At 35.8% G+C, this 24,665-nt stretch overlaps 1 long non-coding RNA gene across 1 annotated transcript; it reads left to right on the forward strand.

Moving 5' to 3' along the window:
- The first annotated feature begins 12,621 nt into the window (after window positions 1-12,621).
- Window positions 12,622-19,102, forward strand: LOC132103693 (uncharacterized). Its single transcript, XR_009423434.1, has 3 exons — window positions 12,622-12,699; window positions 17,031-17,197; window positions 18,159-19,102. It is a non-coding gene; the product is annotated as an uncharacterized LOC132103693 (long non-coding RNA).
- Window positions 19,103-24,665: the final 5,563 nt, after the last annotated feature.

Here is a 24,665-nt window from a genome sequence, read left to right on the forward strand (position 1 = left end):
TCAGCATTACAAATGTTAAAGCGTATTTCAAATCCTTTCTCTTGGGAGTGGGAAATGACACAACTGGGGCACGTTATGGGTAAATATGAGAAATAGAGGCTGCTTATAAATGGTGAATATTATTCACAAGAGCCTTAATGGCCCTTAAGACCTTTCTTCATGACCCTGCTCGGAGAGAAAAACAAACCGCAAGCGTTTCCCAACTCCATTCCGACCCCTCATCCAGCCCCCTACACAAACACCAGACATGTGCTTTCTCCTAACACTTCCATGAATCTTTGAACCTGTTGTATATTCAAATTACAGTTCTAAATCTAAATAGCTTAAATTATGATTGATAATGCACTTTTTTACATTCTGAGAGATCAGTTTCACTGTTATTTCTCTTTCATTTTCCGTGACTTATAAACCAAGCCCACACTGTCAGCCTTCCATTTTTTTTAAGTCCGTAACTAGTCTGCGACAAAAAGCCCCAAATTGTAGCCAAATTGTCTGTCACGTATTTTCTTGTGCACTTTTGACATGCTTCAACTAGTCACAAACGCTGCTGTCTCATCTTATTTTTCCACAGAAGAAAGAAAGTCATACGGGTTTGAAACGACATGAGGGTGAGTAAATGATAACAGAATTGTAATTTCTGGGTGAACTATTCCTTAACATCTCAAATAGAGAATGAATTTCAAATCATATTTAGAATTGAGAAGAAGGATGATCTTTTAATTCAGGGGTTTTCCCAGACCCGAAAATGATGCGTTCCTTCCTAAAATCTGAAGACTGCTAAACTGCAAAAGATTATTTTTAAGTTGTAAATAAAGAAAGATCATTCAAAGCACATTTAAAAAATAATTAATTAATATGAAAAAAAAAAATCAATCTATACATTTTCATTCATGACCCATTATATTTTATGTAAAAAATATTAAACATTACATTATAAAGGAAATATGATTTCCTAAATTATATAATGGGCTTTTGTATATTTTTTGTGTTATATTTAGATAAGTAAATCTTTAGAAAATGATACTTTTAGAAAAACGTTTGCATCCCTTTGCAAAAAAACTTGCGTTCTCTCGCAAAACTTGTCGAGTTCCAACAAACACTTCCTGCTTACGTTACTGCTTCCAGTGGTCCAGACAGCTCCATACATTCACAATGGAGCTGTTCATAGAGTTTTATTTTGAATTTGGACTCGTGTATAAAAATAAATATGCTCAGCACTTAGTTCAAGGCACCTTTTTGCATTTAAGCATTCTGAAATGCTTAACGTAGTTTAATTTACTAAAACAGTAACATTAGAGGGCCAAATTCAGTACATACCTTATTAATAAAGCATATACTATTTACAGACAAGCAGAATAGGCCAGAATATGAATGTTAAGAATTTTCTCCCCTGTAGATAACAGAAAGAAAATTCTTAACATGCCTTTATGGACAAACTTTCTATCACTGTCTTCATCCATTAAGTCACTTTAAGCGATTTCTATAAATGTTTTCTATCGGGGAGAAAATGCTTGACGTGAAACTTTGCTCTTTGCATTCATGGGCTCCATGCTTATATTTTTAATAATATACCAGATTTGGTCTTTTTATATCACTGTTTTCCCTCTATTGAGCCATATTAAGCATTTTCTAGGCTATATACTGGTTTTCTGTTGGGGAGAATACGCTTAATGTGAAACATTGCTCTTTAAACACACAGGGTGACAAGCTTAGGGTGTTCTTGGACTTAATGCATCTGGCCTATCCCAGCATCCCTCAACATGCCTGGTTTGCTCATTACAACACGCACTGGGTCAAATCTTGTGAATTATGTGACACAGTTGTTCGTGCAGATGCGGCTTCTGTCTGTTACTGATTTCCATATCTGTTTCTCTTTTTCCTTTCTTTGTTTACAGTGACACATAAAGCGTCATCAGGGTGATTACATCTGACAGCGCTCCAATACACACACACACACCAGCCAGCTAATCACACAGACACAAAAAACATCTCATCTCATTCATCTTCATGCCACGCAGCACACATTTCGATTATACAAAGGGGAAAAAGAATACTGTTGTAGTTTCTCGCCGCTGACAGTTTTTCATAAATACTATCAAGTCCACCGTCAGTCCAAGCAAAGCATTGCAAACATGAGAGCGTTCGATCAGTTTCAAACAGACTTGGTAACGTTTGTTTCTGTAAACACTGGTGTATTTAGTTTATAAATCTTAATCTACACATGGGAGGTTTTAGCGTACAAGACACTCATGTCTAAACACCTTTGTCTCAGCTTCTGAAATATAGTTCAGGAAGTTTAAATACATAGTCCCGTATCCCAAAGAATGTGAGGGTGAACGGAGCTGAGCTGGGCTGGGCGATATGGCCAGAAACATTATCACAGTATTGGTTTCCATATCATACAGTATCGATATTAATCACAATAGTAATTTATCATTAATGATGACATATATTCTTTCCATTTGTTTTTCTTTCTTTCTTTTTAAATGAATGTTTATTGTTTTTAACTCTAAATAATAAATAAATAAATAAAAAAGAAAGAATAAAGAAAAAATGAAAATAAATGATAAGATAAAGAAAAAATATATATTATTTAATTATATATACATTTTTATTAGATTTTGAGAATGAATGTAAACATTTTTTTGTTCACAGTTAAACTCCACAGAGTAAGCCACCTTTTAATTTAGGCCTCATAATTATCATTACTTTGAGAATTTTTAGTATACAACAGTCATAATTTCTGTCAGAGTAGCTCTGGAAATGAAGTTCATGTCTTCATGTCTTTATATAATGAAACGGCAGACCCTGAAAAAATTACACATTTCAGTTTTTGTAGTAGACAAAACTATACCACTCATTCACACAGAGACATACAGCACATGCAGACTTGTGACATGCACTCAGTGGCTGTTAACGCATTCATTTCAGCTGTTAGTTTAATCCATATCGAGTAAAAAATCTTTCCATATGAAGCTTTTTTTCTCTTGAGCTTTGACCTAAAGCCATATGGTGTATAATCAGTCTTGTATGACCAGTAGTATTACAAGTGAGATCACTGGGCCGTACATGCATGGGAAGGCATAATAGTTGGTCTATCACACATTCCTCCCCCCTGCCTACCTGTATTAGAGGACCTCCTAACCAACTCCAATTACCTGACCACTGACAGATGGACAGATGAGACACTGCTCTGGGGGGTCTGCAGACGTCTGAACGAAAGAAACGCGTGAGGGACGAGAAGGAATGAAGGAATGATTGAGAGAGTAGAGCTCAGACAGCAGAGGGAAGCACTGATTGACATTCAATAAATCTCTCAGTGGTTAGGATCTCTGCTAGACCATTAGCAAAGTCACCATCACGTGTTGTTCTTCGCCCTGTCTGTGTCCCCCAAATGTGTCCCGTGCCAGTGCCTGGAGCTTCCCCGAGCACTAATAATTGTCAACTTGTTCAGCCCCGTTACAAAATATACAGTTGACCTCATAGCCAGGCACTGTAATGTTTGCCTGCAGAGTTTTAGTCTTGGTGGAAACAGTTTAGAGGTGCAGTCATTAATAATGTTCAATTATATATTTATCATGCATTATATGGGGAAAGGTATGTTGACATCCTCTTTTAACAGATTTGGCTACTATGGTAGTTTCTGTGAGGACAAATCATAAGCTACATCTGACATTCAGCTTTGTGGAAACAGTTTCTGGAAGATGCATTTCTTTTCTAGTATAACAGGAGCAGGAAGTGTTATTTTGTTTTTTTTTCCACGCAAACGGCTTTCTGGTGGAATTTATTTCTGTCTGAGCCCACCGTAGATGTCCACTAAGGTGCGACTAGCAGTAAGAGAAGCCACATAAGTCTTTGAGAAGATTAAAGTAAGTCCATTGTCCAGCATCTATACATGCTAACATACCTGCACGTCTCTCAGATCTCATATAATAGAGTGCCAAAGCCATTTACCACAATGGGTCCAGAGTCCAGACCCACACTCGCAGTAACATGACCCGTTTGTAACCGGAGGAAATTGCTGAGTGCAAAATCATATCCTCTTGATCAATAGCACATGGTGGTTTTGGTGTCTGTTTTCTGGGATGTAGAGGAAGCATTTATACAAGGTCAGTCGTTGCTCTCAGTATACTGACACATCCAAAGACAACTCACTTGGATCATCAGTCAAACACACTGGAAAGTCCATCTATTGGTTTCATCTCTTGTAACTTGGAGGTCTGTATCAGTGTTGACTGTGATTCCCTTCCATTTGTGTCTAAACTACTGAAGTAAATAACCCTCTTTTCAGCATGACTGATGATCAGATTGTACTGTTTACTAGCATATTTTTTGGAAAAATTGTTTCTACACCATTTTTCCAAGTGTAAATTTTAATTGGGTTCCATTTGATTTTGACCTGTAAAATCTGTTATTTTCAACGAAATTATTACAAATATTTTTAGTCATTGAAATAAAGCTTACATTTTATCTACATATGAGATGCAGAACTCAAACTTAAAAATAAAACTTAAAGATAGATGCTGGACAATGGACTTACTTTAATCTTCTCAAAGACTTATGTGGCTTCTCTTACTGCTAGTCGCACCTTAGTGGACATCTACGGTGGGCTCAGACAGAAATAAATTCCACCAGAAAGCTGTTTGCGTGGAAAAAAAACAAAATAACACTTCCTAAAAATATATAAATATATATATATATATATATATATATATATATATATATATATATATATATATATATATATATATATATATATGATTAAACTTGCAGTAAAACTAAAACAATAAAAACAAAAACTTAATATTGAAAATATTAATAAATACTAAAATATTATGTAAATACTACCAAAACAACACTGGTAAAAAAAAATTATTATTATTTTTTTTTTTTTTTTGCATTCGCATTTGTAAGTGACTGAACTATAATAATAAGCATTTGGGAAAACAATAATTTGGACTTTTTTAATTAGATTTGATGGTTGATCATATCTATAAACATTTATGAAAACACTGCTGCTGCATCAGAGTGAAAGGTTAGTTTAACGCTAACAATGAAAGCATACATTCGGCTAACAGGGGTGACAGAACACACCTGAACATATCTTGGAATTTAATTTATTCCATAAGCTTACGTTTTACTATTATTTTTGAAAAATTGGCCCCTGGTTACATGACCCTTTTTTTCCTGTTTATTTTGTCCAAAAAGTGAAAGAGCGAAAGAGGTCTTTGTCAGACAGCCCTTCAAGAAGTTCAACAATCAAAGAGCTTTCTCATTGGAAACAGATGACACTTCTTCTGGCCCGCATCACAGCTTTGGAAAAAGAGACGGGGTTGAATGACCTCTTAGATGCCAGTGCAATTTTGTTTAAAGCCAACTTCTGAAATGGTTTGCATATTCATATGTTTCGTGGACTGTGTTTGCAGAATATGAATAATATGACAGCAGTCATGTGAGACTGTTGAGTTTATGTGGTCACTGTGGAATTTTGGAAGTTTATCATACATATCAGTTTGGTAAATCTTTGGAGTTCCAACTAAATTATGTGTTTACATAGACAGTGAACAGGCCTGAATGATATCAAACACAGGTTTTAGCTACTCAACAACTGGTGGGCTGCTAAAACGCAGGTGTGTTGACTAACATTGTAATTCACTGATGTGGAGTCAAAACATTTGCTAATATGATTCTATAATTCAGACCTTAGAATAGGTCTGTTTAAGATGAACTGATTCACTAGACTGACATGAACATTTATCCCAATTAATTCCCTCAGCTCGGACATTAAAAGCAGCAATATAGCATTTAGCTGTACTACACCACTACTTGTTAAATAAAACAGCTATTAACTAGAAAAGCTACATTATGAAAACGGGTCTTGTACTTCCCTTTGGTTGCAAACAAATCTGAATCTTTTGCGACTATTAAAAGAGATGTGGAGAGCTCAGAGCGGGTGGAATATTACACCCATGCCCGCAGTTTACCCAGCTGCTCTGCATGTTTAAAACAAATTCAACATCTGCTTTTACGTCATGTTTTACTCTTAGAATGGCGGGTAAAGGGTTGACTGAAAACAACACTGTTGCCGGTTTCTTCTGGGTCATACGAGCAGGATATTAGACAGGGATTTGGATATTCTAGAGTTAGCTTAATTTGTGACTGGAAAAATCTGTCTGTGTGATGCCTGCCTTCTCACAGCAGGAATTTATTTAGGTTTAAGACCCTGAACATGGTCGACAGAAATAAAGTGATGTTTTTCCCCTCTCTTTTCCTCTCTAAGTCATTTCTGGTGACAGTCACCTGCTGTGATGTGGTACTCCCTCCATAGTCTGACCTTTATCTGGATTGCTGCCTTGAGTTATCACTCCTGTGTTCGCCAGCAGGCCAAGAAAGGATGAATGATCTGTCATTCCATAACCTAGCTCAGCTTTCCTCCTAACTAATTACTCACTCTCCCACAGAAAACAAACAAACACTGGACTGAACTTCACTCAACTCTGTTGACAGTTCTACCTTCTCTTCCTTTTATCCCCAAAGAGAAGCGCCTCAGAATGTATCTCAATAAACTTTCCACCTCTCCGTAGTTCAGCCAGGACCCAGCTGTTTGGTGCTGCTCCATGCGTTAATTACAAGAACTGACATTTAGCGTAGCCCTAAAAATAACTATAATAACGCACTGGTGACTTTGATGAGGAAGTGTTGAAGCCCTGCTTGACGGGTAGCAAAGAAACGCCCCACTGTTTCCTCTAGCTGTTGCCGTGACCCTGTCCCACAGGTGTGGATGGAGGGTGTTTGTTTTGAAAGCACTTAGTGCTCAGTTGCCCCACAACTCCACGTCTCACTACACCTCCTTGGAATGTCTGGCATTCTGCGCTCTCGCAGCATCATGTTTTTTTTATGCTGTTGTTATTATTTTTTTCATAGAGAAAGGATCTCAAAACTAAACAAAACACTTGAAGTACAAATAGGCAAGAGAGTGTCCAAAACAATTAGAGTGAGATCCCAAATCCAGGCATGTCTGTCATGGCCACTGCTAAGCAGCGCGCAGCCTTGTGCGCAAAGGAACGCAAGTAGCATGCAGTTTGCGGTTGGCTGCTTCTGATGGAGATAACCTTCATAATCTGGCACAGGCACGCTGATGAGATCTGCTCTATGCCTGTACTGGAAGTGTTGACTAGGTTGGGCTTACGGGCCCTACAGCTGCAAATTGCACAAATCCAGCTGTCAATCAATGCTGCAGTGAGCAGAATGACTTGGAGACAATGTGCCTTGCAGTTTACAGTTTATCAATAATATTAAACTAATTTATGTTAACTAATGTTTTATTAATAATACTATACTAATATATGTATTATTTAAATAATACGAATAATATGATTATATAATTATAAAATAAGTATATTTTCTTTTAATACATAATTATGTGCACACACTTAAAATAAATAATAATTTGATTTTATTCTCTTTTATCAGGCAGTAAGCTGTCAGTGTGAGAAAGATCCAGTTTTCTTACATTACTGGGTTTGTTTACAGGTGTGTCACATCCTTCTCCTCATTTTGTGCACTGACAGTCATCTCTTTTCAAATATCTCACAAATATAAAAACATAGCAGCTGTTGGTTTTTAAAAAAACAATATGCTCATCACACAGTAGGGATTATTGCTCAGTATTCTGACTAACTTATTTCGTGAGGTGGTGTATGATAAATGGGAATACACTTGCTTAGCTCATGGATGGGACTCTCTGTAAGGCTAGGAGGCTTTGCTTTCATCACGCAGCCTAATGAGAATGCAACAGCAGTCTAAACCACCATGGTAATAGCCTCTGAGGTCAGACAGCACATGTCAATGCTTGCGCTCAGGTCAAAATATCTTTGATGTGTCCTAATGGTGTGTTTAAATCTCCGAGACAAGCAGAGTTAGGAAACCGAAATGATACCATACAAATCAAAAGGATTAAAGGAAATGAGCTAAGCTGGGGGAAAAGAGGTTTGCGTGCACATCTGAGATCTGTTTTCAATTTCAATGACAATGAATGAAATAAAAGTTTCAGTACCTGCATTTTAAGTGCTAAATCAAATAACAATCCGTCATGTTATGTGTTAATCACATGTGTGTGAGCTGAGGTTGCATGAAGCTCTCTGTCATTAAAGTTTAAGGTAATTCGTTTTAGTGTTGCATGCAAGTAGACCTCCATCTAGAGTGCATGGCTTGAGGACCTGATGATACTTCCTGACCAAATGTTTTATTTCTCCCCGTTTAACCACATGCACATTCAGAAGGCTTTAGATGTATTTTTTATGAAACTTTGTAAACAAGTTTATCACTAGCATGAACCTTTAATGGAAATTTCCACCCTCAGACACTTTAAGACTGTTTAGCAAGACATCCAATTGTTCAACACAAGGACTTTTGTTTTAAAGTTTTGATCTACAACAATCTATTTACTTGTTTTTGTTTATTCATCTTTTTAAGTAAAATCAAATCAGTGGTTTGTTAAAGAGCACAGCCAATTACATATAACTCTTAATAAATAAAACATATAAATAAAAAGTCTGTAAATTTGTGCTTTTAATAGAACAGATCAACAATTTTTTTTCACCAAATAATGAATATTGCATGCTTTTTCCTTTCCTTTTTTTCCTTTTCTTTTCTTTTCTTTTCTCTTCTTTTTTTTCTTTGTTGTTGATTGCATGATCTAATTAAAATAATGCATATAATTTTATATATATATATATGTATATATATATATATATATATATATATATATATATATATATATATATATATATATATACACACACACACACACACACACACACACATACACACATATAATTCTGATGAATTAGATTACTTTTATAATTTAACAATAATGCGTTATTTATTTGTATTAATTATTTAGTAAGACTTTACAATATAACGTGAACTAACAATGAAAAGTGTTATATGTTATAGAGTTTGATTAAATGCACTACCTTTGACATCAACAATGAAATATAAAGAAAGCATGTTCTATGCATAATAATAATCTATACATAATTATTAATCTCAAAAGAGAAAATTTTAGTCATTTTCAGTAAAACGTCACCATGAGAAGTTGCAATTACCATAGCAATAATTCTTAAAGAGACATTTTCCTTGGTATATGTTAATGTAAACACACGAGAGCTGCACTTTAACTGAAGTCATATGTGTACTGTATCTCATTTGTGACTTATTCTGATGTAATGTACTGTATGAAAGTCCTATCAAATTACATGCTAACAAAGGCATGGAACCTAAAAAGCCCTTTAAAAAAAATTTGATTAAACCACTGTACATATCGGCTTAAATTTCGGCAAATTTCCCCCACAAAGTTATCATATGACTTTCGTTAGACTTTGAAAATAGTCATATTAGCTTAACTTTATAGTCTGTGGTCACTGTAAAAAAATAGTGGCTTTCTTTGAAGAAACTGATTCCCAGGAACATCCTCTACAAGTTGAGAATGTTTCCAGTTGGACCTTTGAAAAGAGCCACATGACCATCGCAAAGCTCTTTCAATCTAATCTGTGACGTTTTTAAAAATATAGAACCTTTCCTACTTGAGTCATAGTCCTTTGTGTGCGTTTAAATCAAACTGAATGTGTACTATTTGTAATTTTTCCCCCAAAACAAATCTGTTTTGTCAGAACCGAGACTTGATTGGAAACTTCTGTACGGTCATCATCCCGTCAATATTGCGCAAGATATGCCTGCAGCCATTCAAATCAAATATCACAAGTGCAGTGCATCCAGTTGTGTTCATTTGTAATTATTAAACTCTCGTGTCTGCATCATTAGTAAGAGTTGGATGTTGTGCAGGGGATGAGAGAGCCATATGACTACTGTTGAGTTTGCGTCACGGGACTAAATGATATCTGTCATTGGTTGAGCTTGTCCAGGTTTCGGTTGTTCTCTTGCTTTGAGAGCGTGCAATGGACAGTGGGCACTCGAGGAAGTGGTTTTCTGTCACTGCACTTGAAGGTTAATGCATTTAAGGCACAACATGTGTCTGTGATTGTGGTTTGACTGGGTAGAAGGTTCTGTTCATTAATGAACAGCTTCTCATGTGCTCAACCAAGGCCAGCTGAGGGGAAAGGCTCTGGGAAAGTAAACTACAGCATTTTGGCCAATGCATTTATTCTTAATATTAATTTTTCACCATTGAGAAACCATATGATATATCATGTATCACCAAGTTAACTGGTGCGAGTTGATAAAACATCACTTTCATATTAATTCATATTTTTTGCAAAGACATTTTGTCAGTTCTGTTTCTGTCAAATTATGCAAGCTGGTCCCACTAACATTAAAATGTCATTGTTCAATTATCACTATTCTGAACTAAATTTAAAGAGTAAATATTCTTGCTTATCATGGTTTTGTCACTTGATGCACAATTTTATTTCGTTACGGACAGAAGATTTTTTTTTTAAGAATGAATAATTCTGGTTCTGTAACAATTTTATGAATTATAATAATCATATATATATATATATATATATATATATATATATATATATATATATATATATATATATATATATATATACATACATATACATATTTATTAACAACTCAAAAATGTTTGATTAGTTTCGCATACTCATAATTTGAATTGAAAACATTCTTAAAATATGAATATACACTACTGTTCAGAAGTTTGCGGTCTTTACAATTTTTATGCAAAAATGCAGTAAAAACCTTAAAATTGTGAAATACTATTAAATTTAAAACAACATTTTTCTATTTTTATATATTTAAAAATCAGCAGCCATTACTTAAGGTTTCATTATCATTTAATATTCAAATTTGTTGCTCAAGAAACGTTTATTATTATAAACATTTTTTTATTATTAATGGTGAAAACTGTTCTGCTGCTTAATTATGTAATGTTCACCTAGTTCTTGTAATTCTTTCAAGAAAAAAGCATGTAAATAGGTTTTATTATGACTACAGGTTGTGGGTTCATTCACTTGCCCATGGTTTGGTTTAATGGGATTTATTCACCAAGCTATTTTTTTTCTTTACCCTGTGGCCAGGAAAACTGTTAAAAAAGGACCAAAATATAATGATTTAACCTAAATATTGAGGTGAGCAGTTAAAATGGTTGCTATGCCCCTGCTTTAAACTTACTGTGTAATAGCACTGGGCACCAAAGGCTATGGAGAGCAGAAAATCTCCATGATTGCGGTGAAAGCTTTGGAAAAGTGACGCATGCAGGGAAACCGTTAGAAGCTTGAAGTGGTCCAAGTAAAACCATTAAACATGTGGCAATTAAAAAACAAACCGTATAAATCTAGTATATTTTTCTAAATTTAAAGAGTAAATATTCTTGCTTATCATGGTTTTGTCACTTGATGCACAATTTTATTTCGTTACGGACAGAAGATTTTTTTTTTTAAGAATGAATAATTCTGGTTCTGTAACAATTTTATGAATTATAATAATCATATATATATATATGCATGCAGGGAAACCGTTAGAAGCTTGAAGTGGTCCAAGTAAAACCATTAAACATGTGGCAATTAAAAAACAAACCGTATAAATCTAGTATATTTTTCTAAGTGTGAACAGCAGTTGATCCTGCTTGCATTGGCTGACAATGTCCTGCTGAATTTCCAGAATGAAGTAGAGGCTTTAGAAATCCCTTTACAACATGGACTTTGCTTTTAATTCGAGCAGCACCACCATCTGAACAGCCCTGAATGAAATATTCAGATGGAACCAATATCACTTGTGTGAATGCAGAAGATGGGGGATAAATGTCTTCTTTAGATGCTGCCAGATTGTAGTTTCCTAACAGTGCCAAGGGCATACATCTTGAGAGGTTTAATAAAATCCATAAATTGCACATGGAATGTTTGGGATTGTATAGCGAATAGGCATCAGTATTGCAGGGCAAATGAGAAGCAGTCTATGAGGGAGCTACAAGTAGAGAGCAGAGGTCACCACTCACACACTCATTAATATTACACTGATCTCAGGTCAGGTTTCAGTCTCCCGGTCTCCCGTTTACACTGACATCAGGGGCCGCAGGACACATGACAGCATGGTGATGGACAGCTCTGTTGTGTAATTGTTAACTAAACAGTGCATTTTACAAAATACCACAAGAAGTGTGAGGACGAATTCGGCCTCTTTGATTAAAGAGGAATTTGCTTGCAAAAATGGAGGCATTATCTTATTTCTTAATAAAGGGGTGGTTGATTGCGATTTCACTTTTTTTAATGTTAGTTAGTGTGTAATGTTGCTGTTTGAGCATAAACTATATCTGCAAAGTTGCAGCACTGCATGGAAAGGCCATGTTGTGCTGCACTGGAGGTGCACGTAAAAATCTGTTCATATATACTGAACAAAATTATAAATGTAACACTTGTTTTTCACACATTTTCCATGAGCTGAACTCAAAGATCTAAGACTTTTTCTATGTACACAAAAGGCCTGTTTCTCTCAAATATTGTTCACAAATCTGTCTAAATCTGTGTTAGTGAGCACTTCTCCTTTGCTGAAATAATCCATCCACCTCACAGGTGTGGCATATCAAGAGGGCTGATTAGACAGCATGATTTTTGCACAGGTGTGCCTTAGGCTGGTCACAATAAAAGTCCACCATGTGTTTTTAATACATTCAAATTGTGTGAAGATCACAAGATGTGAAGGCTAAAGATCAAGGTGAGCATCCTAATATAGCTCAAATATAAAACATGAATTACTTTTATTCTCTAACCTTTATTACTTTATACTGATAAGAGAGTAAATGTAACGTGTAGCAAAGTATGTTGTCCCATATTCTGAATTCGTGCACTGCATTTAACCCATCCAAGTGCACACACACAGCAGTGAGTAGTGAACACTCACACACGCACCATAAACATACAACCAGAAAAATTGGCAGCCATTTTTGCTACGGCACCTGGGGAGCAGTTGGGGGTTTGGTGCCTTGCTCAAGGGTCTCACCTCAGTTGTGTTATTGAAGGTGGAAGAGAGCGCTGGTCATTCACTCCCCCCACCAACAATCCTTGCCAATACCAAGACTCAAACCCACAACTTTTGGGTCACAAGTCTGACTCTCTAACCTTTAAATTAATGCATTAACTATTGGCAAAATGTTAAAACTTTGACAAAATAGTGCCTATTCGTCAGAGGTGGAAAGTAACGAATTACATTTACTCGCGTTACTGTAATTGAGTAGCTTTTTTGTGTACTAATACTTTTTAAAGTAATTTTTTTAATCTGTAATTTTACTTTTACTTAAGTATATTTTGTTTGAAGTATTGTACTTCGCTACATTTTAAAACACATTAATTACTGAGTAAAAAAAATAAAAATAAAAAAAATAAATCGCTCCCTGGAAACTACGGCAGTAAATAATGGGCAGGAGGGCAAACTGGCGCTAAAATCACAAGAAAGATGCAGATGGACAAAACAGGCGTTAGTGGTGCAGACACCGCTGAAAACGAAACCCCGTCATATTCTGAAGTTGAACTCGAAGGAAATGAAGTGAACCCCTGGCCATATGTATGCTCTATTATGCAGTGTAAGCTGTACTTGCCTAGGAAGACCATACTAGCAGCTTATAAAATCTCGACAAGACATCAACCCTTCGCAAGAATGTAGAGGTAAGCTAAATAATTGCATCGTTGCATTGGTGGTTAAAATGAAGCTTTGACATTTTAGCAAGAGGTTTTGCACAAATTAGCCAAAAAGATAGTGGTGAGGAGTGTGTTATTTTTGTTTTAATGATGTGCGCACGCATTTATAGTGCGTTCTTTCACTGTGTGATTCAGTCTCCTAAAATGCATTTAGAATGATCACAAAATTTAAGATATAGGGGCAGAAAATTTACATGCTGCGTTGCAACGTGATCTCATGAGAATACGTTTCTATTTTTACGTTACGTCACTTTTTTTTTCTTTTTTTTCACTTCACTTCACTTTTTTTTAAATGTGGTTCTACCACACGTACATTTACTTACGTTTTCATGCACATAAAAACGTACAACTTAGACGTATATTAAATCAAAATCACACAAAGAATGCCATCTTTTCCTCCAAAAATCATCATGAATATATACATATATATATATATAACAGTTCAGTAAACAAGTTAATTAAGAGACTTGCGTTTTAGACACCATATTGCCTTTTTTAGCTATATTTCTACAACAGAAAATAATTCCAAACACAGCCACCAAAGCACAGTTTTGCGTCTCTGAGCAACATTAAAGTGTTTCGTTCCTGAATCAATCAACCGTTTAAATGATTCGGATCAATCGCAATGACTCACTTATTAACGGTGACTTGCTGACACATACTGGCCATTTTAATTTCACATTTAAAGTATCTTTTGATTTTTTTAAATAATTAATTTCTTATCATTTCAAATGAGTATTCAACATTTTATGTCTTGTATATCAAAACATTATTCATGCATTTGTAACTGCAGGTTAAATGCATTCTTGTCCTGCACTAAACAGTGTAATACATCTAAATGCCACTTCCAATGAATCTTCTGCATTAAAAGATGAGTTTGTTGATACTGATTTGCCTGGTAACAGCCCAAATGTTTTATTATTCTAAATAACTGATTCCTTTAATTAAAAACAACTAGTTTGAGATTAATAGACCTATCCCAGGGGTGTCAAACTCAGTTCCTGGAGGGTCGTAGCCCTAACCCTGCTCCAGCACACATATCATGTAGTTTTCAAATAAACCTAAATGATTAGATTAGCTGGATCAGGTGTGTTTAATTAGGGTTATATCTAAACTGTGCAGGACTGTGGCCCTCCAGGAAGTGAGTTTGACAACCTTGGCCTGTCCCATTTTTGACTCCCTCCCACTGTTAAAATGTAACTAAGTAATTTTTACTCTGAGTAAATTTTAAATGAGCTACTTTTTACTTTTACTTGAGTAGATTTTTAGACTGGTACTTTTACTTGTACTTAAGTAAAATTTCATTAATGTAATGGTACTTTTACTTGAGTAGAATATGTTCGTACTCTTTCCACCTCTGCTATTCGTTGACATTAACCTATAGGCTATTCAGAACAAGTTTCATCTTGATCTTCATCTTCTTCAGAATAACATGCAGTGATTAATCATGCACTATAAGACCAGAAACAAACATTAGGAAAGCAAATAGATTTGCATAGCAACTTTAAGTTGTATAAAATCATCTGCCAAACGAGCAAATGTGAGTAAATCTACCAGTGCTCATAGGAAAAATAGAGACAATCTAAATGTACTGCTCTGAAGTCCTGGCAGAAAGGCTTTATTAGCCCACCCAGCACCTGTACTTCAGTATGCCAAGTTTGTATTCAAACCTTACTCAGCATTAAGTGCCACATGTGAGGTGTCCATCCAATGAATGACCTAAGACTGATGTGGTCACACTGTGCGCTAAAACACACAAACACTCTGATTGGGTATCGCCGGTGGAGAGGGTGTGATGAAAGAGCACAGGCTGCAGGAGAGGTTTTTGCAGCTCGTTAAACGCTCTTTAATCACGTCGCGCAGCATGCCAGCACTTAAGCCCCTTTTTCTTGCTGTTTCCACCTAACAATCGCAAGATGCTTGATAAATGTGTTTAATAATTTCAGGAAACAAGAGCACTTAAGCTAACCATCAATCTAGCCGAAGGTTTAAAAAAAGAGGAAGGGATTCCAAATCCAGGAGATTTGGCTTCAGTTCTCACCAGCCCTTTCCAGATATGTGTAGACAAATTAGTGGTGTTTGTGCCTGCAGAGCAGGTGTCTTTAGCACGAGATATACTTATCTGAGAGCAAAGGGGTTGTTTGTGTCCTTCAGGAATCAGGAGCCTCCTCTTTGGCTTCTTTACTCTCACAGGTTTAGCATTAAAAGAAGTGGTAGAAAGAACAAAAGAGTGTAATGCTTGGGTTACATCACTGTCTATAGTTGTAACTAGTAGTTGTTTATTCCCATCAATCTAACAAGATGAAATATCTGTGCTCTTGGCAATAAAATTTGGAATAAAATTTGTGAAAAAGAAAGAAATGTGCTTAAATGTATTGAGTTGAGCACTTGCAGAGTACTTCAAAATTTAAAAGTATATTTTTTCAAAAGGTGTACTTACTGTACAGATAATATAATATGAATCGAAATAGAAGGCCACTTAAGTGTACTTAAAAAGAGTAGACTTTCAAGAATGACTCACTTCAGTATACTTTTTAAAAAGTGAATTTTGTAATATAATCAAATTAAAAGTTTTACTTTAGATTTTAAATCATTGTGTGTACTCTTATTGTGATGCATTTACTAGCATACTAAAGCACATGCAAAGTACTTAATTGTAATTTCAACTATAGTGTGTTATTCAACATTTAATTTAAAGTTGTATACATTAAATTGCGACTTCATCATTACAGATTTGTGAGGTTTGTTTTAAAAGTGTTTTATTTTATTGATAATTTAATCACTTTCATGTAATTCAAAAAGTGTATGACTTGCTTTCTTCTGTGGAACACAAGATTAACTTTAACTTCACACAGCTCCAAACGCAATCAAAGTAGCATAGAAGTTGTCCATTTATCTTGTGTGCTATTTTCTAGTCTTTAAGTAACTTTAAGTAAATTTTCACACACTCCATTTTTAGTTATCCATCCTCTTCATCACTGTTCTCAAATGGGGTTCCAGTGACGGAGGTTCAACATCAACAAGTTGCTGGTTTCAGACTTAATGTAAAGCATAAGTTTTATGTTTTTGCTTAATTAAAACAGTAATTTTATAGAAAACATCTGGGAAAATATTATTTCATTACATACGGGTTTGGACCGATATATAACTGTGAGTAAATAATGACGAAATTTTCATTTCTGATTGAACTGTCCCTTCAAGACAAAAAAAAAAAGCAAGAGAAATAGATTATGGTGCTTGGGAGAGTGTGGCTAGTTCAGTTTGACTTGGGTTCAGATGAAGCGTTTGTTTGTCAGTTTTGTCTTGCTGTGTGTACACAACAGCACGACTTTGATCCCTTATGTTTTTCAGTGCTCCACCCACCCAGCAGCCTCAGGCGATGCGAGGAACTCTCAAAGGTGGACAAACCCCTCCTCGAACCACAGCTGTAGGGTGTTAAAGTGTGAAAAGGTGTGAACTGCAGGGCTTCTTGAGGGATGATCGCCTTCGATTGGTACTTCTGAGACATCCATACCCAGGTTATTGAGTAAATAATAGTTTCTAAGATTTAAGTAAATCTTTGAAACACAAATTGCAATGTTTTGGCCTAATGGAACTCGACTTTTGGAAGTCGTGGCCTAATGGTTTGAGAGTCGGACTCCCAATCGAAAGGTTGTGAGTTCGAGTCCCGGGCCGGCAGGAATTGTGGGTGGGGGGAGTGCATGTACAGTTCTCTCTCCACCCTCAATACCACGACTTAGGTGCCCTTGAGCAAGGCATCGAACCCTCAACTGCTCCCCGGGCGTCGCAGCATAAATGGCTGCCCACTGCTCCGGGTGTGTGTTCACAGTGTGTGTGTGTGTGTGTGTGTGTGTGTGTGTTCACTGCTCTGTGTGTGTGCATTTCGGATGGGTTAAATGCAGAGCACAAATTCTGAGTATGGGTCACCATACTTGGCTGAATGTCACTTCACTTATTTTATTCACTCACTTATTTAAATGAAACCTGAGAGGTTTCTGTTGCTCCATTCAAAATTACAGGTAACCAAAACTTAGTAGATATAAAAAGGTCATAAAGGCTGTAAAACTAATCCATATGAATGGGGCATCTGTGTTTGAGCTTCTGTGTTTACATGTGATGTATGTTTCGATCATTGTTTATTTGTAAATAAATGTAATTAAATCTGTCCATCATGTAAATTAATCATATCTCTTCACAAAACTTGGACTAAAACGGTTGATTCATGTGGATTCATTTTCAACTTTTTGGATCTTCCAGGTTTTGGTCACCTTTCAGTGAAGGGACAGAAACCTCTCAGGTTTCATTTAATATCTTAATTTGTGTTTTGAAGATTAATCAAAGTCTTATGGGTTTGGAACGACATGATGGTGAGTAAATGATGACAGAATTCATTTTTGGGCGCTTTGTGTTTTTTCCATAGTCAGTTGAACACCGAGATCTGAATAGGACGGAGCTTCTTTCTTCCTTTTTTTCTTTCAGTAACCTTAAAGAACCTGTTGATAGGGGCCCCAGCCTTTCCTCACCTGCATTAGGGACTTCACCTCCAGGTCTGGTCTATCATTGAGAACCGGCAGCCATTAGAGCAAGAGTTGGATTAACCCTTCTAAAGCACACATGGTGCAGTCATAAACCCCTTCTCTTTGCGCTGTTTACACTAACAGTATCCAGCGGCGTGCGCATGTGGGTGTTTAGTGCATTATAAAACCTATAGAATGCCGCCCTCTTATTCCAGATATGTTTCAGAGTAAATCATAGTATTTGTCTGGTCTCACATTATATGGCGTGTTGCACATTTACATTCCCCCCTCAGTTTCTCGTTGCCAAAAACGATAACTGTCCTTTACAGCAGGAAGAACCTCATTTATGGCCACCTTATTCACTAGCTCCAAGAAACAGCATGACGACGTCCTCATGTTTACGACCAGCAGCATGAAACGAAAGCTTGGGGAGTTTGCTGCAAGTTGAGCTTAAATGCAGCAATTATTATAGAAATAGAGGCATGCTTAAGTGAACTAAAGAGGGGGATGACGAATAAACACCTGCTTGCAATTTTGCAAACTGAGACTGCTGAGTCTGGTCTCAGCTGGCGTGTACACTGTGAATCAGTTTTCAGAAAAATTTGATATAGATCCAGGATGAATTCTCAGCAAGTATAAACTGATGTATTTGGCACATCGATCAGAGGGTCTGGCCACATGAAATTAAAAATTAAATTTTGATTCTATCCCAAATCCCGACTGATGTAGCTGACCCATATGGACTGTTTGGGACAGAACATGGAGTGCTGCAGGAGCTCTATGCAGAGGAGCATGAGGTGAATGCTTAAAGAAGAACGTGATGTCTTCTTTGTAAATTTTTTGTTGTCACTTTGTACATTCTTTTCTTATCATTGTCAGCCTTTCACAATTGAACATACAAAAAAAAAAAAATCCAGCAATGAAATCTGAAGTCACATTGTGACTTTCAGAACTGAACTTAAAATGAAAAAATCTCAGATATAAATTATATTAATAAAAAAATATATAATAAATCAAAATAAATTAATAAATTTGTTATTTAATATAAAATACACAGCATGCCGTATGAGGCAATGACTTTGCAGACAGCGGTTTTGCATGAAGACACCTCATGAAACTGATTTTGGACAGACTTCTGAGCCAGTGTAATGGTTTAATGATCTACAACAAAATAGAACACATATTTGTGATAACTAAACAAATATCTAATTACTATAATACTGATTTGTCGCTAGAACTAACATCAAAAGTGCAAAAAGTAAGTCAGAAATATACATTTATACACTAACTGACCACCAAACGCAACTTTCGGACGCCATCTTTTTTTTTTAACTCAACCATCACGGAATTGAATGCACAGGGTTGTGGGATATGCCTTGGAATGCTGCCTTGATGTTGATGCTTTCCTTCAGCAACGTTTGATGACGTGGCAGCCGACATATCCAGCCTTCGGAGGAAGCAGCCTTCCGTTTGAGAAACACATATGGTCAAGTGAAACATGAGGTAAGAAAACAAACTAAAAGTCCATGATTGTGACAGATATATTCTAAATAATTAATTATTACATTATTTAATATTTTAGTTTTAAGAGCTATTTAATCTTTATTTTTATTATTTAATTTATATATATATATATATATATATATATATGTTATGTTTTAAAGAAAATTCTATTTCACGTGTGTGATCTCTTCACTTCAGATGAAGCTCACTCATTGGTTCTCGATGCATTAGACGAACATTATGATTCTGTTTGTTTTAAAAGACTATGTTTGAAAGTTTGTGGTTCAGCGAATCTATTTGCGCTATTGCTCACTAGTAGTTTACTGCAAAAGACTCAGTTGGGTTACTTTGACGCGTCTAATTTTATTGCGTTTTCTCAATTAATTTGGTATCTGCTACACAAGGCATGTGAGGTCACTGTTTAATTTTATGTAAAGAAAACCCATTTACAATGTTTGGAACCAGTATCCAAAACCAAATTAAATTTTTGGGATGTGTAATTGATTTATACTGCAATAAGAAAAAAAACAATGCATGCTGTGGGTGAGTCATGCATTCTCAGATGCTTCCTTTAGCTGGCTGCCGAGATCCTTGCACTCTCCAAAGATGTATTGAACTTCATGCCTTTAAGCAAGCATTTTGGTCTCCTTATCTTGACCCTCAATACACCATTCAGTACTGATTTCCTGAGTGAAACCACACACATTTTGTTGCTGGTTATTAGTTTGGGATGTGTAAGAGTCTTTCTCCCATGCACTGTACCTGCTTTGAATTTGATGCAGATATCCATTTACCAAACGGCGAAGGCCCATGTCCTCCTGCTCAGCAGTCGGGAGCTTATTCAGTGTCTGATGCAGAGGAACATCTTTCCCTCCCCCCCTCTGTTTTCCTCCCATTGAAACTTCCCAAAGATGGAACTGGTTTTATGGAACACTTGCGATAGGAATCATTCTGAATGTCGGTGTGTGTGCTTGTGTGTGTGAGGCATGTGATGTTGGCCTTCACAATCTTCTCTCATGTGTAGAGAAATAAAGCCAGAAGAGTTTATAATAGATCATAATATCAGCAACTGGAAAAAATCTAGTGCTAATCAAGATTTTTTAAATATGAAGTATTTGATTGATAAGGGCATTTCTTCGCAGTTTCTAAGACATTAATTCAGTTTTATCAATTTAATATCATTTCTTATTTTATGTTTGTTAACATTTTAAAAAAAGTTCATTATCATAATAACAAAAATAATAAATATTGAAACAATATGTAAAAATGTATATGTCTGACTGTCGATGGATGGACGGACAGACAGATACATGGATAGATAGATGGATAGATACATGGATAGATAGACCGAGACTGAGACCAATGGATGGATGGATATTATTGGAATAAAAAAGTATTTTGTTTTGCAAAAAATAATGTTTAATTTGATAACTTTTCATTTCTTTGCAGTTTCTTTGTGAAAATTGTTCCAAAGTAAATCCTACACCATTTTTTATAGATAGATTGGTAGATCAATATATACATAATATAAAAGGAACATGTTTTTATTATGCATATGTATGAGCCTGCTGAACATGGTGATGTCAAGACTGACATCTGTGACAGTGCTGATGACGGTAAAAATGACAGCAGGTGCCCGCATGAGCGCTGCAGGGGGAGGACATGCCCACAGGTCAGAGGCTGGCACGACCGACACGCTGGGTGAATATAGTGTGTGTTTGGGCTGCGGGAGAGGAGGTGAGGCGGTTCTGTGTACTCTTGCTGCGATAAGAGCGATGGAACAGTGACTCTGATTGTGTACCTAAAGCCCCGAGGCTGAGTGAGGAGCCGTGCAGGAATGTACGCAGCCGTCACAAGTTTGAAAACAAACAGCTTTTGGACATGGTCTTCTCTTTCACACCCAGACTGTCTCTATGATGAGCTGGAAAGATGTTCTTTTGACCCCATTTTCCTTTTCTTTCTTTTCCCATTTTCTTTTGTTTGCACCCACACTTAAAGAAATATTTGTTGTAGGATGGATGGTATTGATCTTTTCTATTTAAAGCTCAGTTCAGGATTGCTTTTTTTCTCACACACACAAAAAGATTTTCTTACAGTAAATATATGTATAAAATTATATGATTGTAATACGTGATTAAATATGATGTAATTAAAATGAATGATTGTAAATCGAATAACTGTTCTATAGTTAAGAAGTAACAAAATGTTGAGAGGTCCAGTAAAAGTCCATAAAAACATACAACAATATGAAGTCCCACACAATTGTATAATTGTTAAATATTTTTGTCTTGTTTTAAGCAGAAACCTTTTAAAATTGTATTAGATTTATGCATTAATCGAGAAACTAAATTAATGTAAATTGATATATTCTCTGAAACTAAACCTAAGCAATAGCTTGCTTATGATGTAATATATCCTGTTTTAAGGATGTTTTTACTGGAAAACAAGACAAAATACTGATTCAGAAAAAGATTTTTATGCAGTGTAATATTTCAGCAAAATAAAAACAGATTGTGATTTATCTTACCTGGAAAGCTGTCAGCATCAGGGGATGAGTCCTAGACACACATGGCAGAAGCAAATTTCTGAGTTCTTATCAATCACCGCACTTAACACAGAACACGTCTCTGAAACTCTGTGTAAATCTTTGACAGATAAAAACTCAGCTTCCCCTGTGAGAACAGATTTTACTGTCCAGATTAGACAGCACACAGCAGGAATAAACAGATCCAAAGAGATACACTGACACTGCATTGTAAGTTCTCTTTTCTGTTTTGCTTTTGTGCTTTGTTCCTTTGAGGCCCTATCAGACATCTAAACATTTGAGAGTGTGCACGTACTTCACAACCCGCAGTTGTAGGTGTCCTTATCATACAGCACTCTAGAAAGTTGATTCTGATTGGTCAATCGTGGCATTCAATGGTCTTTTGTTTTTGTTTTTACTGCTAAACTGTATAATTAGCAAATTTCCTTTAGTTGAAAAAATACAAACAAAGAGACATTATGAAATGAATAATAATTATTTAAGATTCTGCACCATTTCTGCACTAATAGGCAAATTTTTTACTTGTTGCTATAATTTAGGAAAAATGTGGTTGAATTTTATTTTTTAAGTGCAAATTTTAACTCAAAATATTGTTTTGATAATTTCCATTAATGATCTCAGACTTTTGAATACAGTTTGTTCATTTGGTTGGTTGAATGGATGGTTGTTTGCTGTGGGTAGATAGGTAAGTCCTGTGTTTATTCCGTTGGATGATGGATGGATGGATGGATGGATGGATGGTTGGTTGGTTGGTTGGTTGGTTGGTAAGTAAGTTGTAGGTAGGTAAGTTGTTTGTCCATTTGTTCATTCATTTATTCTGTTGGTTGTTGGGTTGGTTGAATGGATGGTTGGTTGGTTGGTCGGTAGGTAAATTGTTTGTTTGTTTGTTTCGTTTATTAATTTGGTTGGTTGGTACTAGTTTATGTGTTTGTTTGGTTATTTGGTTGGTTGGATGGATAAATGTGTGGTTGGATGGTTTTATGGTTGGTGTATAGTTAGGTAGGTCAGTAAGTTGTTTGTTTGTTCGTTCAGTTGGTTGGTTGGTTAGATGATTGGTTCTGGGTAAGTTGTTTGTTCTGTTGGATGGATGGATGGATGGATGTTTGATATGTGGTTAGTTAGTTAGGTAGGTAGGTAGGTAGGTAAGTTGTCTGTTTGTGTTGTTTGTCTGAGTAACTGCATTTATTTTTAGTGGGAATTTTTTTTTTAGAGAGGTTAAATTGGATTGGTATCTATATGTAATTTCATAAAACTTCACAACCCAAGAACAAAGATAAATAATTATATTGCTGACACCACAGTTTTGGGGTCTGTAGCTCTGATTTTGCTTGCAAAGACTGAACAAGAAAAATAAAGATATAAAGATAAAAGTAGTATTGTGAAAAGCATGGCCTAGGGCTATCAGCTCAGCCAATCAGAGCCCTCTATCTGGCCCAGTGAAAGTATGGGAAATGGGGGAATATGGGTAGATGGTAGAACTCCTTATCTGTGGCTTCAGCAGTTCACTGATTCAGGAAAACCACATTAACTACAACCAATTACATCTGGTCTGTTGAGAAAATACAACAGCGGAAGGAATGCTTCCTCAAACCATTGAAGCTTAATTTCCATCAGTGGTGATTATTTAAACTGTATAGTATATAATCAGTGGTTATTATTGATTAATATTATTTATATTAATGATGGAAACGTGGCCTGTCCATATCCAGACCCAAACAACATTAGTCTGGTTCACTCAGGGCATGAAAGAATTTTGGATCTGTTGCAACTTTGCTGAAGATGTTTAGAGAAGAAAGGCAAAAGAGCGTGGTGGGGTAAAGAAGGTGTAAAATTTGATGGGGGCATCCTAATCTGCTTTGAATGGCCCCACAGCAAACACAGACACACATTAAACCCATATACACACACAAAAAAAATGCCTGCACACCTCTTGCCTGATAAAGTCCTCTGGGTCAGAGCTTTTTAGAGCAAATATGACTAATGCTATCCATCAATATAGCTGCCACATACGGTATGTCTTTCAAAAGTTTGGGGTCTGTAACAGAATTCTGTAAGAAGTCTTTTATGATCATCAAGGCTACATTTAAAAATATCGTGAAAATATCAGTATTGTAAAATATATATTATTCCAATCAAAAAAAATAAAAAAAAATTCTATGATAATATATTTTAAAATCTAGTTTATTCCTGTGATGCCAAGGCTGAATTTCTCCAGTCTTCAGTGTAATATGATCCTGCAGAAGTCATTTTAAAATGCTGATTTGGCACTCAAATAATTTTTTTTCATCAGTTTTTATGATTAATTGTAAAAACTAAAATACATTTAATAAGGCAAACTTGTTTTCAGGACTCCTTGATAAATAGAAAATTTGAAATAGATAACTTATGTAACATTCTAAATGTTTTTACTGTCAGTTTTGA

This window comes from Carassius carassius, chromosome 24 (genome assembly GCF_963082965.1).
Source record: "Carassius carassius chromosome 24, fCarCar2.1, whole genome shotgun sequence".
Taxonomy (NCBI): Eukaryota; Metazoa; Chordata; class Actinopteri; order Cypriniformes; family Cyprinidae; genus Carassius; species Carassius carassius.